Source organism: Cyanistes caeruleus, chromosome Z (genome assembly GCF_971803275.1).
Source record: "Cyanistes caeruleus chromosome Z, bCyaCae1.hap1.1, whole genome shotgun sequence".
Taxonomy (NCBI): domain Eukaryota; kingdom Metazoa; phylum Chordata; class Aves; order Passeriformes; family Paridae; genus Cyanistes; species Cyanistes caeruleus.
Window position 1 is genome coordinate 75356519 of NC_141732.1, and position 14437 is coordinate 75370955.

General features: G+C 42.9%; 1 long non-coding RNA gene across 1 annotated transcript; it reads left to right on the forward strand.

Annotated features, from left to right (window-relative positions):
* Nucleotides 1-762: 762 nt before the first annotated feature.
* On the forward strand, nucleotides 763-13104 carry LOC147648599 (uncharacterized). The gene is made up of 3 exons (XR_015280325.1): nucleotides 763-1147; nucleotides 1364-4671; nucleotides 12330-13104. It is a non-coding gene; the product is annotated as an uncharacterized LOC147648599 (long non-coding RNA).
* Nucleotides 13105-14437: the final 1333 nt, after the last annotated feature.

The following is a 14437-nucleotide window of genomic DNA, read 5'->3' on the forward strand; positions in this document are numbered from 1 at the left end:
TTTCACATCACTCTGAGGTGTGTATGGGTCATGAGTCTAGGGATGTCATTTTAAGGATGAGTTATTCAAAGGCAAAAGTCTTCTTCATCTATCTTCATGAGCTCTACTGGAAAACAGTTTTCTCATTGCCCCTCAAGGCTTCAAATTCTCGCTTCACTCTGTTCCAGCACTTCACTGCAACACAATTACTCTACTTTTTACTCAAAAACTACTCTTTGAACACTGTATTCCTCCCTATATACTCTGTCATGAATTAAAGAAGTTTTTTCAAGACCTTATTGTCCATCTCCATAGCTTTAACAGAAAAATATTTCAGCTTATAAATCATCTCCTTATTCTCTACTTTTTCTGAAGCTTAATTCTTTTATTTACTGTTTCTGAAAGTTTATAAAGTCTCTTTACATGTTGACTACTCTCTTTTTCTTTCTCTGGATAAAAGGATTAATCTGCAAGTCTCATCTGGATAATGAAAAGGTTAAAATCTTGCCCATGCTTTGTAGATGGTTCTGAGATCTCTGCTGGAGCAGCGGCTGGAGCTGTCTGTGATGGAAGATTGTTCATGGCTGCTCTGGAGAGTGTGGTCACTGTCTCAGCCTGCCGCAGGTCAAGAGCTTTTTCCTTTCTTTACTCAGCAGTCTCTGGTGAATTCAGTCACAGCAGAAACTGCAGCTGAGCCAGGGACCGGCCTGGCCCGGCCAGAGCCCAGGGCAAGCCCCGCAGGCCCCGTCTCCCGGCCGGGAGCCGCTGGGCCCAGCCCAGCCCCTGCCCGGGCCGCATGGGCTGGGCAGGGAATGGGAGGCCTGGAGCTCTGTTACCTTTCACAGCCAGGAAACAAAGAGAACAAGAGAACTCTGGCTTTACATCTTAAGGTGGTGTTCACAAGTTGATCTCACTTTTCAATGGTCAAAACTGCTGTCAATTCTTAGAAATGACTGATAATTGGTCAGGAGGAAAGACTCCCATCAGCCACCAGCAGCTTCAACTTCTTTAGCTCCCAAAGCTATCTTAAAGGTAAAGCCACCCCATGACAATGAGGGAGACTGGACAGGCTGAATTTGGATGAGTTTGGAAGAATATGCACTTAAAATATAAACTTCGTGTGGAACACTTAGTGTACAGAAAAAAATTAGGAGTCAAATATTTTGAGGTAGGTCACTTTTCCTCTGATCCCCTCTATCCTCTTCTTTGACTCTCATATTTTTTAAAAGAAGTATTACACTCTGCAACTGAAAGGCAGGTCTGGGTCCTCTTTCACTGCTAACCCTCTGCATCAGGGTAGAGGGAACAAGTCGAGTTTTGAAAAAGGGCTGAAGCCTCAACATTATCAGACATTGCTTCTTTATTTTTGCTTTCCTCTTGATAGAGTCATTAAGGCTGGAAGAGACCTCTGAGATCAAGCACTCCCAAGCACTGCCAAGTCTACCACTAAGCCATGTCGCTAAGCACCACGTCTACATGTCTTTAAATGTTTACAAGGGTGGTGATTCTTCCACAGACCTGGACAGCCTCTTCCAATGCCTGACCATGCTTTCAGTGAAGAAATTTTTACTGACATCCAATCTAAACATCCCTGGCACAAACTGAAGCCATTTTCTCTCATCCTAACATTTGTTACTTGGGAGCAGATACCGATCCCCACCTGGCTCCAAACCCCTGTCAGGGAGTTGTAGAGAGCAAGGTCCCTCCTGATCCTCCTTTTGACAGGCTGCCCCACGCAGGTCCCTCAGCTGCTCCTCATCAGACTGGGACTCCAGCCCCTTCCCCAGATCCATTTCCTTCTCTGGACAAGCTCCAGCACCTCAGGGTCCTTCTTGTCATGTGAGGTCCAGGAAGTGTGGCCTCACCAGTGCCCCCAGCACAAGGGTGACAGTCACTGCCCTGGTCCTGCTGGCCACACTATTGCTGATACAAGTCAGCATATCATTGGCTTTCTTGACCACCTTGGCACCCCTGCTCTCATGTCCAGCCACTGCCAACCAACAAAGGCCTTTTTCTGCTGGGCAGCTTACCAGACACTGACACTGTCCCAAGCCTGAAATGCTGCCTGACATTCTCGTGACCCATCAGGGCAGGACCCAGCTCTTGGCCTTGTTGAACCTCACACAATTGACCTCAGCCCATGGATCCAGCCTGTGCAGATCCCTCTGCAGAGCCTCCCTGACCTCCAGAAGATCCACACTCCACCCAACTTGGTGTCTTCTGCAACTGCACTGAGGATTCACTCAACCTCCTTTTCTAGATCTTCAATAAAGATAAACTGTCCCCAGTACTGAGCCCTGGGGAACACCACTGGTGTCTGTCCACCAGCTGGATGTAATTCCATCCACCAACACTTTCTGGGCATGGCCATCCAGGCAGTTCATTACCCAGCATCCATGGCAGTAAAAGCTGAGTTGAATATGTATAAATAAAGGTGTGGGATTTAATGTGATATCCAGTTCAAGCTCCTGAACACTGGAAATGGTCAAAAGCAGTTTGTTTTTTTTTCTATGTTATTCCTCGTTCCTCTCAGCTCCATAAAACTTGGAGAGTTTTTCTGTGTCTGTGAGGGATTTCACTGGCAGCATGTAAGACATTTGCTGTACACTTAGCTGTGCACTTCTCAGACTGCCACTAATATTTAATTTATGCCTTCAATAGAGTGATGACATTGTGAAGCTAATAATAGATCTCTCATATAGAGAATTGTATGTCACATGTTAAAAGGAAATGTCCAAAGAAACTTAAGAAACTTAAGAAAATATCCTGTATAATAAAATCTTAGAAAAAAAACCAAACCAAAACTCAACCAAACCAATTAACCTAATTAACCTAAATTAACCTAAACACAGACCTACAAAACCTGCCTCAAAGCTTCAAAGACAATATTTCTGATAAATTGCTGCAAAAATTTCAATAGAATTTTCATATTGCATTTTGGTCAAGATTTTGAGGTTTCTCCCCTATTCTACTGCATAGCTCTCAAAGCCACTTTTTTTTTTTTTCATAGAATCATAAAATTATTTGGTTTGGAAGAGGTCCTAAGTATCATCCTATCCAAATACCTGACCATAGTAAGGGACATATTTTATAAGATTGGTTGATGTCATAAACTGACCTGAGAAAAAAAAGTATGTCTATATTAAACTCCCAGAGCGAAGTAACCTGAAATCTTAAATATGCTTTACATGTTGCTCTGTCAGTCTCACTAAGACCTTGGATAGGCAGTGATTCCAAGGAGTTCAGGATCTGACCCTGCGTCCTTGGGCTTATAGGACTCAGAATCTACAACAAACATGTGCATGGAACATATTACAAAAAATGCACAGTTGTGGTCAATATATAAAGCACAAGATGTTTTTGAAGTTAGAATTGTAGATGGGTTGATGGTAGTGAGCTTTGTTTGCTTGCTTTACAAAAATGTTTTTAATGTTTTATTATTTAAACATCAAATGTAAGAAAAATCCCTGAAAAAAATGAGGTTGTGAAAGGTGTAAGTCAAGCAGGTATAAGTAAAAAAAAAATATCCTCATTTTAAGATGACGTTATCGAATGGTTAATTAATACAAATTTTGGTGTTTTGTATGGCCAGTATTATTATTTTACAGTGTCTTTGTTTATTCAGTCATCATTACTTTCTACTTTAGCAACGTGGGAGCAGAGACAGGCATCAACCTTCTCTAAAAGTAAAGAAAGACAGACTTCTGTGCCTATAGAGACTGTATGGTATTATATATAATTATATGCATAATTTTACTGATGTCTTTACTGAAAAGGGCTGTTTTTCACCACCCCCCTCACTAGAAGGCACCTCTGAAACCTCATTGCTCTAGCATTTTACAATCTTCTTCATTTTCTTTTTAGCTTAAGTTTGTTCCTAGTCAACCCACTCTATTTACTCTTATGCCAACACTAGTGTTACATTAAATAGCTCATGTCTCTCCTTGGTGAGTTTTCCCTTCATTTATTTATAGACAACCATCATATCCTTCTAAGTCTTCATTTTTCTTGAGTAAACAAACCTTGTTTTCTCATATCCTCTCCGCTGACAGGCTTTCTGTCGTTTTGATCACCCTAATAGACCACTCTTGGGCCAACTTCAGTTCATTTTCCTTTATAAGTGCTCTCTTTTACATTCTCTAATTAATCTTGCAGCTCTTGAGATGCTTATTCACATCCTTATTTTTTCAATCCACCCCTACCTATTGTTGTTATTTTTCTCACACCCTTACCCCTATACCTGGGAGATAGATTCTTGACTTTTTTCAGACCATATAGCTTGAGAATATTCCAGAGTTGTTCTTCGTTTAAGATCCTGATCTCTTTAGTGCAGCTAGCTTCCCTTCATTTGTCAGAAACTATCCTGTAGAAACTGAAATAAACTTTATGGTTTATCTAGGTTCTGATTTAGCTTCAGTTGAATCAGTTTGCATTCAGATGATTCAAGTTTTATTTATTTTATCACCACCACATTTATAATAACCTGATTTCATTTAAATTAAATATCTTTACGATTTTTCCAGAGAGATAAGAAAGGGAAAACCTCAGGACAGTCTGTAAATGCTGTCTCCAAGAAGAACAAAGGTGAATTGCATTATCCTGATGACATGACAACAGAAATCATCAGGAGAGAGCATTTATCAAACAGAATTTTATATGGTGAACCCAATCACCACAGCCAGTTTTCCCCAGGTGTTGTAGTTGATAGCCTGAAATGTATCTTTTCCCATCTTTTATTTGTGATCCTCCCCCCACCCCCAGCCTCTCGTTTTCCTAATTGTTTACCTGGCGTCAAGTTACCATGGTTACTGAAGTTTCTCTCCTCAGCCCCACGGCGAGAGGCCGGATAGAGTAAAGAGAGGACCCCGCTGGCATTTCCAGCTGCTTGAAGTTTCTTTAGCCCAGGAAAGCACGGGGTTGAGAGAAGAGAACCCTTCTTTCCAACACGGAAGTTTGTAACTCTGTTTTTCCTGTCCCAGAATGCCTCTGAGCTATGGAAACTGAGAGGCCAGGCTTACCTTGCCTTCCCTTTCTTTCCCCCCTGGGTTGCCAGGAAACCAAGCCCCCCCTCTCTGCTCCTCTGCCCCTCTGTGGAGAATACTCCTACACCTTTGTGGGCATTTGAAGAAGTTGGTGTCTGTTATTTCTTATCTTGGTGTGTGTAACCTTGATTTGTAGAAAGTTTGTAAGATGTACTAACTGAGAAAAATAATTGGTTCTCTCTCTGATGTTCCCTCCCTCCGAGAAACCCTGTTAAAAGAGACCCCCCAGACCCCAAATCCTTGGTCTCTCGTCCCTTGGATTCCCCTTCACAGAAATAAACTGTGGAATGCAAACCAGAGAGAGAGTCCCCCCCTGATTTCTTTACTCGCTCTATAGACTTGAATTCTTGAAGAAAATCAGTGAATCTCACAAACATATGCTGGCTCAAAACTCGAGTGAAGAGAAACCTCATCACTGAGCTAGCTGGGTCACACTCGAGAAGATCGAGTCAGGTGGCGCCCAGAACGTGGGGCTGGCTTGTCCCTCAATAAAGGGGACAGAAGAACAACGGAAGGTGAGATTCTGACCACCGCTGGGACGACATCTACCCCAGAAGTGTCTCTTCGCTGTTCTAAGTGGAAGACGTGCTGGGGAGAAAAGCAAGAACCCCTGTGCACCGAGGGGCTGCTTTTGAGAGCGAGACAACGGCAGGAGCATTCAGAAGACTGAATTCCCCAAAGGGGGGAAGTGGTGAAGAGGGAGTGGGTGAGAGAAGAGTCCCATCCCAGGTGAAACTTCTGGATGCAGAGCAGTTTGGAGCCGTTGGTGAAATAGCTGCAACGGACAGGTGAGATCACAGAGATGGGTGCAAGACTGTCTGTAGCACAAAGGGGGATTTTTAATCAAGTGATTGGCATTTTGCAAATTGGAGAGAAACCGTTTTCTAAGAAAAAAGTGAAAAAATTAGTGAATTGGGTTTTTTTAAATTTTCCTCAAGTGTCTCCTGCAGATATAACTTCTGTTTCCTTTTGGAACAGAGTGGGGACAAAATTGATTGAATCTGTGAATGCTGGAGATAGTTCAGCAGAGAAAGTAATCCATTTGTTTGTTTTGATTAGACTAACCCTTATTGAAAAAGAAGAAAAAAGGTTATCCAATCCTAACCCTGATAACCCTGTTTCTTTACCTCAACCCTGTTACCCTAAGCTGGGGGAGTCCTCTCAGCACCCCTGTTCCAGTAGCTCTGGCCAAGCTGTTGGAAACCTTTCCCTAAAACCCATCCCAGCTCCCTCTCCTACCCCTCTTTACCCTCAATATTCCTCTCCTTTTATTCCTGGTGGTCTTTTGGGTACACAAAATGGAGGAGACCACATGGTGAGTCTCCCCCCAAGTGTTACACAAAGGGCCCAGGAACTTCAAAATGGTGGTGAGCACATGGTCGACCCCCAAGTTGCTTCTTCTTCCCACAATCCCTTTGTTTCCCCTCCCCCCTTCAACCCTTTCCTCCCCCAAGACCTCCCCCCTCCTGGTCCTCCAGACCCTCCCTCCTCTGCCTCCGCCCCACCCCTCAGGGGTGTCTCCCTCCCAAGGCACCCCACCCCTGACCCCTCCTACCCCCCCTGCAACCCCGCCTGCCCTCTCTCTGCTGCTGGCTCCCAGGTCACTCCCTCCAGCTCACACAGAGTGGGGAAGGGAGGGGGTGAAGGGACAAACCAGGAACAGAGGCCTGCCTTCTTTGCAGCACCTGTAACTTATGGGAGGGGAGGAACATTACCAGAATGGAATGTAATGTCATTTCGATTGAAAATGGAATTATGCAAAGCAGCAAAGGAGTTTGGAAAGGAAAGCCAATTTTTTAAAAGTCTTTTAAAGGCAACCCTCTCCTCCAACCAATTGGTCCCACATGATTTGAAGGATTTGTTTTCCTGCCTTCTATCCCCAGGAGAATATTTGCTCTGGGAAGGGGCTTGGAAAAGATTGTTGAAAACCCTTTTGGGAGAATTACTGAGCAGTGATTTTGAGGCTTTAGATGAAAGGGGTAAAATAATTACCATGAATCATTTATGTGGCGAAGGTGATTGGAGCGAACCTATTGACCAGGCCCAAAATTTGCCAAAAGGAGTTAGAGAGAAAATAAAGAAAGCTGCAGAGAAAGCATTTTTCAGTATTCCTCTTTCTGAATCTGTTGTTCCCTATGCTCAAGTTAAACAGCGTTCTGATGAAAGATTTGTAGATTTTGTGAATAGATTAAAGGTACAGATTGAAAGACAAGTGCAGAATACCACCCTGCACTCTGACTTGCTGTTGGAAATGGCTCGAGTGAATGCAAATGAAGCCTGCAAAGCACTGATTCGGGTGCTGCCGAAGGATCCACCACCGACCTTGACAACTTTAATCGAGATGTGTACGGATGTAATCAGCACTTCAATGCCAAGGACTGAGGATTCCCAGAGAACCCCAGGAAGGATTGCAGCCACAACTGTACCTACTCTGCCATCACCAGCCAAGCCGAAGGGACCGTTCACCTGTCATCGGTGTGGACAGCCAGGACATTTTGCAAAGTTCTGCCAAGTGCCATATCCTAACAAGCAAGGGCAGGGAAACCGGGAAAAGGGAGGGGGTCCTCAGAACCAAAAAAACTAGATACCCAGCGCGAGTCTATTCCGCGCAGAGACACAAGTGGAATAGAAGTCACAGGGGGAGGGAAAATTGAATGTGATAACACTCTTAAATGTCACATTTCTCACAGGTCTGACTTCTGCCACCGAAATAACACCAAGGGTTATGAAGTTTGGAAGCCAAAATTACCTCTCAAATTGTTTACTGTGAAAGATCATTTTTTTAGGTCTCGCCACTGGACGGTTGTTTCCGTTGACCCACTGAGGGAAAAACTGACCCCCGACCTGAATTGTAAGTTTCTTGTTATTGGGGACACAAAAAACACACCCCCAGAGATTGAAATTTCTCCTGTCACTCTTTCAGCTGACTTGGATGCACTCATCCTTTTAGCACGGTGCATCAACCCACCATTCTACCTGGCACAAGGGCAGGTAATTGCTCAAGCTATTCCCATTCCATCAGGGATCCCAGTAGATGATGCAGCACCTCAGATCTACTGGGCTCAAGCAGTGGGAGAAAACAAACCCATCATCTCATGCCATTTGAAGAAAGGTAGGGAAGGCATGGGAATGACAGGCATGATAGACACAGGAGCAGATGTGACTGTCATCCCTGAAAGGAGATGGCCACCACAATGGGAACTGCAACCGATGGTTAGCCACATCCAAGGTATAGGGGGAGCCCAATTGGCCAAGATATCAAAGGAACCCATTCAGATTAGAGGACCTGATGGGCAAATAGCATCTATTCGCCCCATTGTCACTGATTTCCAGGTTCCCCTGTGGGGAAGAGATGTCATGTCCCAATGGGGAGTCCGCATTGAAATTCCAAAAACACCTCAGGATTTTTGATTGCGGCCACTGAGAAGCGCCAGACCCAAAAACTAGAATGGACCACAGATTCCCCAATTTGGATACCCCAGTGGCCGCTGAGTAAAGAGAAATTAAAGGCGCTAAATGAGTTAGTGGATGAGCAATTGGCCCAAGGCAATATTGAACCTACTTTTAGCCCTTGGAACTCCCCAGTGTTTGTCATTAAAAAGCCAGGGAAAGACAAGTGGAGATTAGTTCATGATCTGAGAGAAATTAACAAAGTCATTGTAGACATGGGACCTCTTCAGCCAGGAATGCCGTCTCCTGCCATGCTTCCTCAAGATTGGGAATTGGCTGTGATTGACATCAAAGATTGCTTTTTCAAAATTCCTCTAGACCCTATAGATGCCCCCAGGTTTGCTTTTTCTGTGCCTTCCCTCAACAGAGAAGCCCCAATGAGAAGGTTTCATTGGAAATCCCTTCCCCAAGGGATGAAAAATTCACCTGTGATTTGCCAATGGTATGTTGCCACCTTGTTATCCCCTGTGCGAGCTGAGGTGGGGGAAGCCATTATCCTGCATTATATGGATGATGTGCTAGTGTGTGCCCCCCAGGAAAAATTGCTCCAGTCCACACTGGACCGGGTGATCGAAGTTTTAACAACTGCAGGACTCACCCTTCAGGAAGAAAAAGTACAAAAGATGCCTCCTTGGAAATACCTAGGTCTGGAAATCACAGCAAAAACAATTGTTCCTCAAAAATTGGCTTTTAACAGCAATCCCAAAACCTTAGCCGACTTGCACTCTCTGTGTGGAACACTGAATTGGGTTAGGCCTTGGCTAGGCATTGCCACTGATGACCTAGCCCCTCTTTTCAATTTATTGAAAGGGGGAGATGAGCTGAGTGCTCCAAGGACACTGACTCCAGAAGCCAGGGATGCTTTAGAGAAGGTAAGCAGTATGATGGAAAAGAGACAGGCACATAGATGCCATCCAGAGCTGCCTTTCAAATTTATTGTAATGGGGAAATTGCCACACCTTCAGGGGTTGATTTTTCAGTGGGACAAGGACCAGAAAGACCATTTGATAATAATTGAGTGGGTCTTTCTCAGTCACCATCGGTCCAAAAATATTACAAGGCCACAGGAATTGATGGCCCAGCTGGTTGGAAAGGCCAGGCTGAGAATGAGAGAACTTGCTGGCTGTGATTTTTCATGTATACATTTGCCCCTAAGCCTCTCTGAGGAAGAAACCTCCTCAGTGAAGATGACCAGGGAAATGTTTGAGCACCTCTTGAGGAATCAAGAGACCCTGCAAATTGCTCTGGAGAATTTTACTGGGCAGATTTCAGTTCATGCCCCTGCACACAAATTGTTTAATTCAAAATTTCATTTGGTACCAAAAGATAAGAGGAGTCAGAAGCCCCTTGAAGCTTTGACTGTTTTTACTGATGCTTCTGGAGCATCCCGAAGGTCAGTAATGACCTGGAAAGATCCTCAGACGCAGCAGTGGGAATCAGATGTTGATTATGTGGAAGGATCCCCTCAAATTGCTGAGTTAGCAGCAGTGGTTAGAGCATTTGAGAGATTTTCAGAACCATTCAATTTGGTCACTGATTCAGCCTATGTAGCAGGAGTGGTTTCCAGAGCAGAAAATGCAGTCCTCAAGGAGATCTCAAACAGAACTTTGTTTGAATTGCTTTCAAAATTGATTTATGCAGTGTCCCATCGAGAACATCCTTACTTTGTTATGCATACCCGGTCGCACATGGAATTACCTGGTTTCATAGCAGAAGGGAATGACAGAGCTGATTCCCTGGCTGCTGCCCCTGTTGGGCTGGCCAGACTCCCTGACCTGTTTCAACAGGCAAAATTAAGCCATGAAATGTTTCATCAGAATGTACCAGGCCTGATTCGACAGTTTAATCTGAAACGAGATCAAGCCAAAGCCATTGTGGCCACATGTCCCCACTGTCAGCACTCAGCTCTGCCATCCCTGGGTGCTGGAGTCAATCCAAGGGGACTTGAAAGCTGTGAAGTATGGCAAACTGATGTAACACACATTCCTGAATTTGGACAGGTAAAATATGTACATGTATCTATTGATACCTTCTCGGGAGCAATTTTTGCCTCAGCCCATGCAGGAGAAAAAGGTGTGCACGCCACAAAGCACCTATTGCAAGCTTTTTCTGTACTAGGAATCCCTAAAGAAATTAAAACAGATAATGGACCAGCATATATTTCCAAAGTGTTTAAGGAATTTTTGCAGGAATGGGGAGTGAGACACAAGACAGGAATCCCACACTCTCCAACAGGTCAAGCAATAGTAGAGAGAGCACACCAGTCACTCAAAAGAGTTTTGAAAAATCAGTGGAAAGACAAAGTAAAGTTAACACCACAGGAAAGATTATGCAAAGCCCTGTTCACTCTCAATTTTTTAAATTGTTCTATGGAAGATCAAAACCCCCCTGTGGTTAAGCATTTCTCCCCTCATGGCAAACACAAGCTCAAGGAACATCCACCAGTGCTGATGAGAGACCCTGATAGTGGAAAAATTGAAGGTCCCTACAAATTAGTGACATGGGGAAGAGGATACGCTTGTGTATCAACACCCCTGGGTTTGCGGTGGGTCCCACAGAGGTGGGTAAAACCGTACATTGAAAAACACCCCACAAGACCCCCCGATATTTCAGTGGCAGAAGTTCAAAGATCAAACAGGTATTTGGGTGGAGAAGGAAATCCAGATTCTCCATTCTACCCTGACTTTCCACTGTTGAATCTGTTTATTGATGAATTCAGCTAATGTTTGTTCCTTGTTAACTTGTAATTTAGGAAGAAACCATCCCCAGCATGACAGTTTTGTGAACATTTTCTCAGGATGGGGATTTTCGGGATGGCTGTCTTCTGTTTTCCGGACTGTTTTAGGGTTTTTTGCAATTGTTGTTGTTGTTTTGATTATGTTTTCTGTTTTGCAACGTTGGTGTGTTACCACTACCACCAAGTTAATTTCTCCTGCACCTCAGATAAATGCTGTGGAATTCCCAAATCCCAACATACCCCAAACCCCTTCCCCTTGGTTTGAAGAAGTAAAACCAAGTTCCCTTCCTTCTTTTGGAAAAAATTAGGGGGAGATGTTGTAGTTGATAGCCTGAAATGTATCTTTTCCCATCTTTTATTTGTGATCCTCCCCCCACCCCCAGCCTCTCGTTTTCCTAATTGTTTACCTGGCGTCAAGTTACCACGGTTACTGAAGTTTCTCTCCTCAGCCCCACGGCGAGAGGCCGGATAGAGTAAAGAGAGGACCCCGCTGGCATTTCCAGCTGCTTGAAGTTTCTTTAGCCCAGGAAAGCACGGGGTTGAGAGAAGAGAACCCTTCTTTCCAACACGGAAGTTTGTAACTCTGTTTTTCCTGTCCCAGAATGCCTCTGAGCTATGGAAACTGAGAGGCCAGGCTTACCTTGCCTTCCCTTTCTTTCCCCCCTGGGTTGCCAGGAAACCAAGCCCCCCCTCTCTGCTCCTCTGCCCCTCTGTGGAGAATACTCCTACACCTTTGTGGGCATTTGAAGAAGTTGGTGTCTGTTATTTCTTATCTTGGTGTGTGTAACCTTGATTTGTAGAAAGTTTGTAAGATGTACTAACTGAGAAAAATAATTGGTTCTCTCTCTGATGTTCCCTCCCTCCGAGAAACCCTGTTAAAAGAGACCCCCCAGACCCCAAATCCTTGGTCTCTCGTCCCTTGGATTCCCCTTCACAGAAATAAACTGTGGAATGCAAACCAGAGAGAGAGTCCCCCCCTGATTTCTTTACTCGCTCTATAGACTTGAATTCTTGAAGAAAATCAGTGAATCTCACAAACATATGCTGGCTCAAAACTCGAGTGAAGAGAAACCTCATCACTGAGCTAGCTGGGTCACACTCGAGAAGATCGAGTCACCCAGGGTGCCAGTAAATTATTTTTGTAACTTAAAAATTGTTACAAAATGCAAGTGGTGGCTAAAAAATCTAACTAGAAATTAATTTACTGTGTTGTTGATTGGCTAACAAAAAATGTGATTTTGATCCCTAGGTTTTGAAGTGTCCAGAGTTTGCTGCAAAACAGTGAATGGTAGAGGTCAATCTGCCTGGCAAAAAAAGGAGCTCAGCATTTGCCAGAGGTGTTTATAGCTTCCCAAATGAAACATTTCATGCGTAATACAAAAATTGAATGATTCCGTTCCCTGGTATCCTTTGTTCCACACTGCCACATTCCAAGGTGCAAACGTAAAATGACTCCAGGAACTTGTTGTATTTATGCTCCCAGATTCCACCCCATGCTTAGGCACTTAGGTGCAACATGCACAGACACAAGGAACTAAAATAGCAAGAAGTACATTGTCTAAATATTTATGGGCTTGAGTTTCAAAATGAAACATCTGGGGTTCTTTGGGGTTTTTTTTTTTGGTTTTTTTTTTTCTCTTTGACACTACTTTTCAAAAAGAAAAAGAACAAAAAAAAAAAAAAAACGAGAAGAAAAAGCTCAGATACTCCTCTGTTTAAATATAAATGCTGACTTTCTAAAGAAAGAGAAAAAGCAAGAAAGAAGAGTGAGGGGCATTGACACCCTCAGGGAAAATTTCATCTCAAGAGAACTGACCTTTCAGAGAAAGCAAATTAAATTATCTTTCTCATCTTTTACTAGTGCTGTGACATCATTAAAATTCACGTTATATACCAGCATGCTTTCTTTTGTATTCATAACCTTAAACCAAAATTAATCAGTTGTCACATAAAGTTAACATATTTGTTAATGGTGCCCAAGCCCCAATATGTATTGTCTCAGTACGACTAACTTTAGTGTAAAATAACAAATATTGTAGGGCAATGTCAACTCAACTTGTATTAATCTTTGGAAAATCAATCCAGAACATGTTGGGCTGGGGATGAAAGAGTCCCTGCATGATGAAAAATCAGTAAGTGTGTTCAAAAGTGTTTAATAAATAGGATCCCCTGATGTAGTGAGGTACCACCGCTTGTGCAATACTTGGAAGAGAGGAAGGATGGGAACAGCAGCCTCTGGATACCTCCTGCCACCTTTACCAGGGGTGCTTTTGACTCTCTGCTTGTCTCATTGAATGCCCTGTTCTCCCAGCTGTTACTGCAATATTTGCTATGGACCATTTCTGTAACCCCTTTATTCAGGAGCTCAGTTTAGACTTTGGATTTTCAAAAGAAGAGGATGCTGGAGTTGGTGAAATAATCCCAAAGCCTCAGGTTCTCAAGCTGTTCATGCAGTCAGTGGGAAAAACTAACACCAAACTAAAATTGATAAAGTCCATGTGTAAATTTAGGGGGAAAACCACAAAAGGAGGAGGAAAAATAAAAGAAAAATCTATTCCCTTTCAGTATATAATCCTATAACTAGGAATTCAAGTCATTCTCAGTACCACTCTGTTAAAAAAAAAATAAGAAAAAAGAAAAAAAACCAAAAAGGGTGGTTTTTTGTTTATTTTTGCTTTGTCGTTGTTTTTGGTGGGATTTTTTTTTTTTTAGGTTTTTTTGTTTGTTTGTTTGTTTTGTTGTTTTTCTTTTTTGTTTTGGATAGATATGTGAGAAAAATCTAAATGTAGAAAACCAGAAACAGGCAGATGAGGAGACTACACAGTGTGTTTCTGGGAGAATTCTGCTATTGTGCATGAACAATAGAGCCTGCACGTTTTTTTAAAATTATTTTATACAACCATAGTACCTTAGTAAAAATATAATAACACCATAGAGTCAAAATATATCACCATGGAAAAGTAATGGAAAGGAGACCTTTAAAGTTTCCCCTAGAGTAATAAAACATGTCATTGAAGAGCTCAGAAGTGGGTTAATGCACCCACATGTCCAGATGCCTTTCTTTATAACACTGCAAATAAGAAAGTAATCCTTACAATATAGACTTGACTTCTTCCTGAGAAAGATATTTATTTGTTTTTTAGAGCAGTCTATGCCCATTCATGTTAAGAAAATATATTTCTTTTTTGCTATAAAGTAAGAGATGATATATAGCATATCTTCTGTTGAA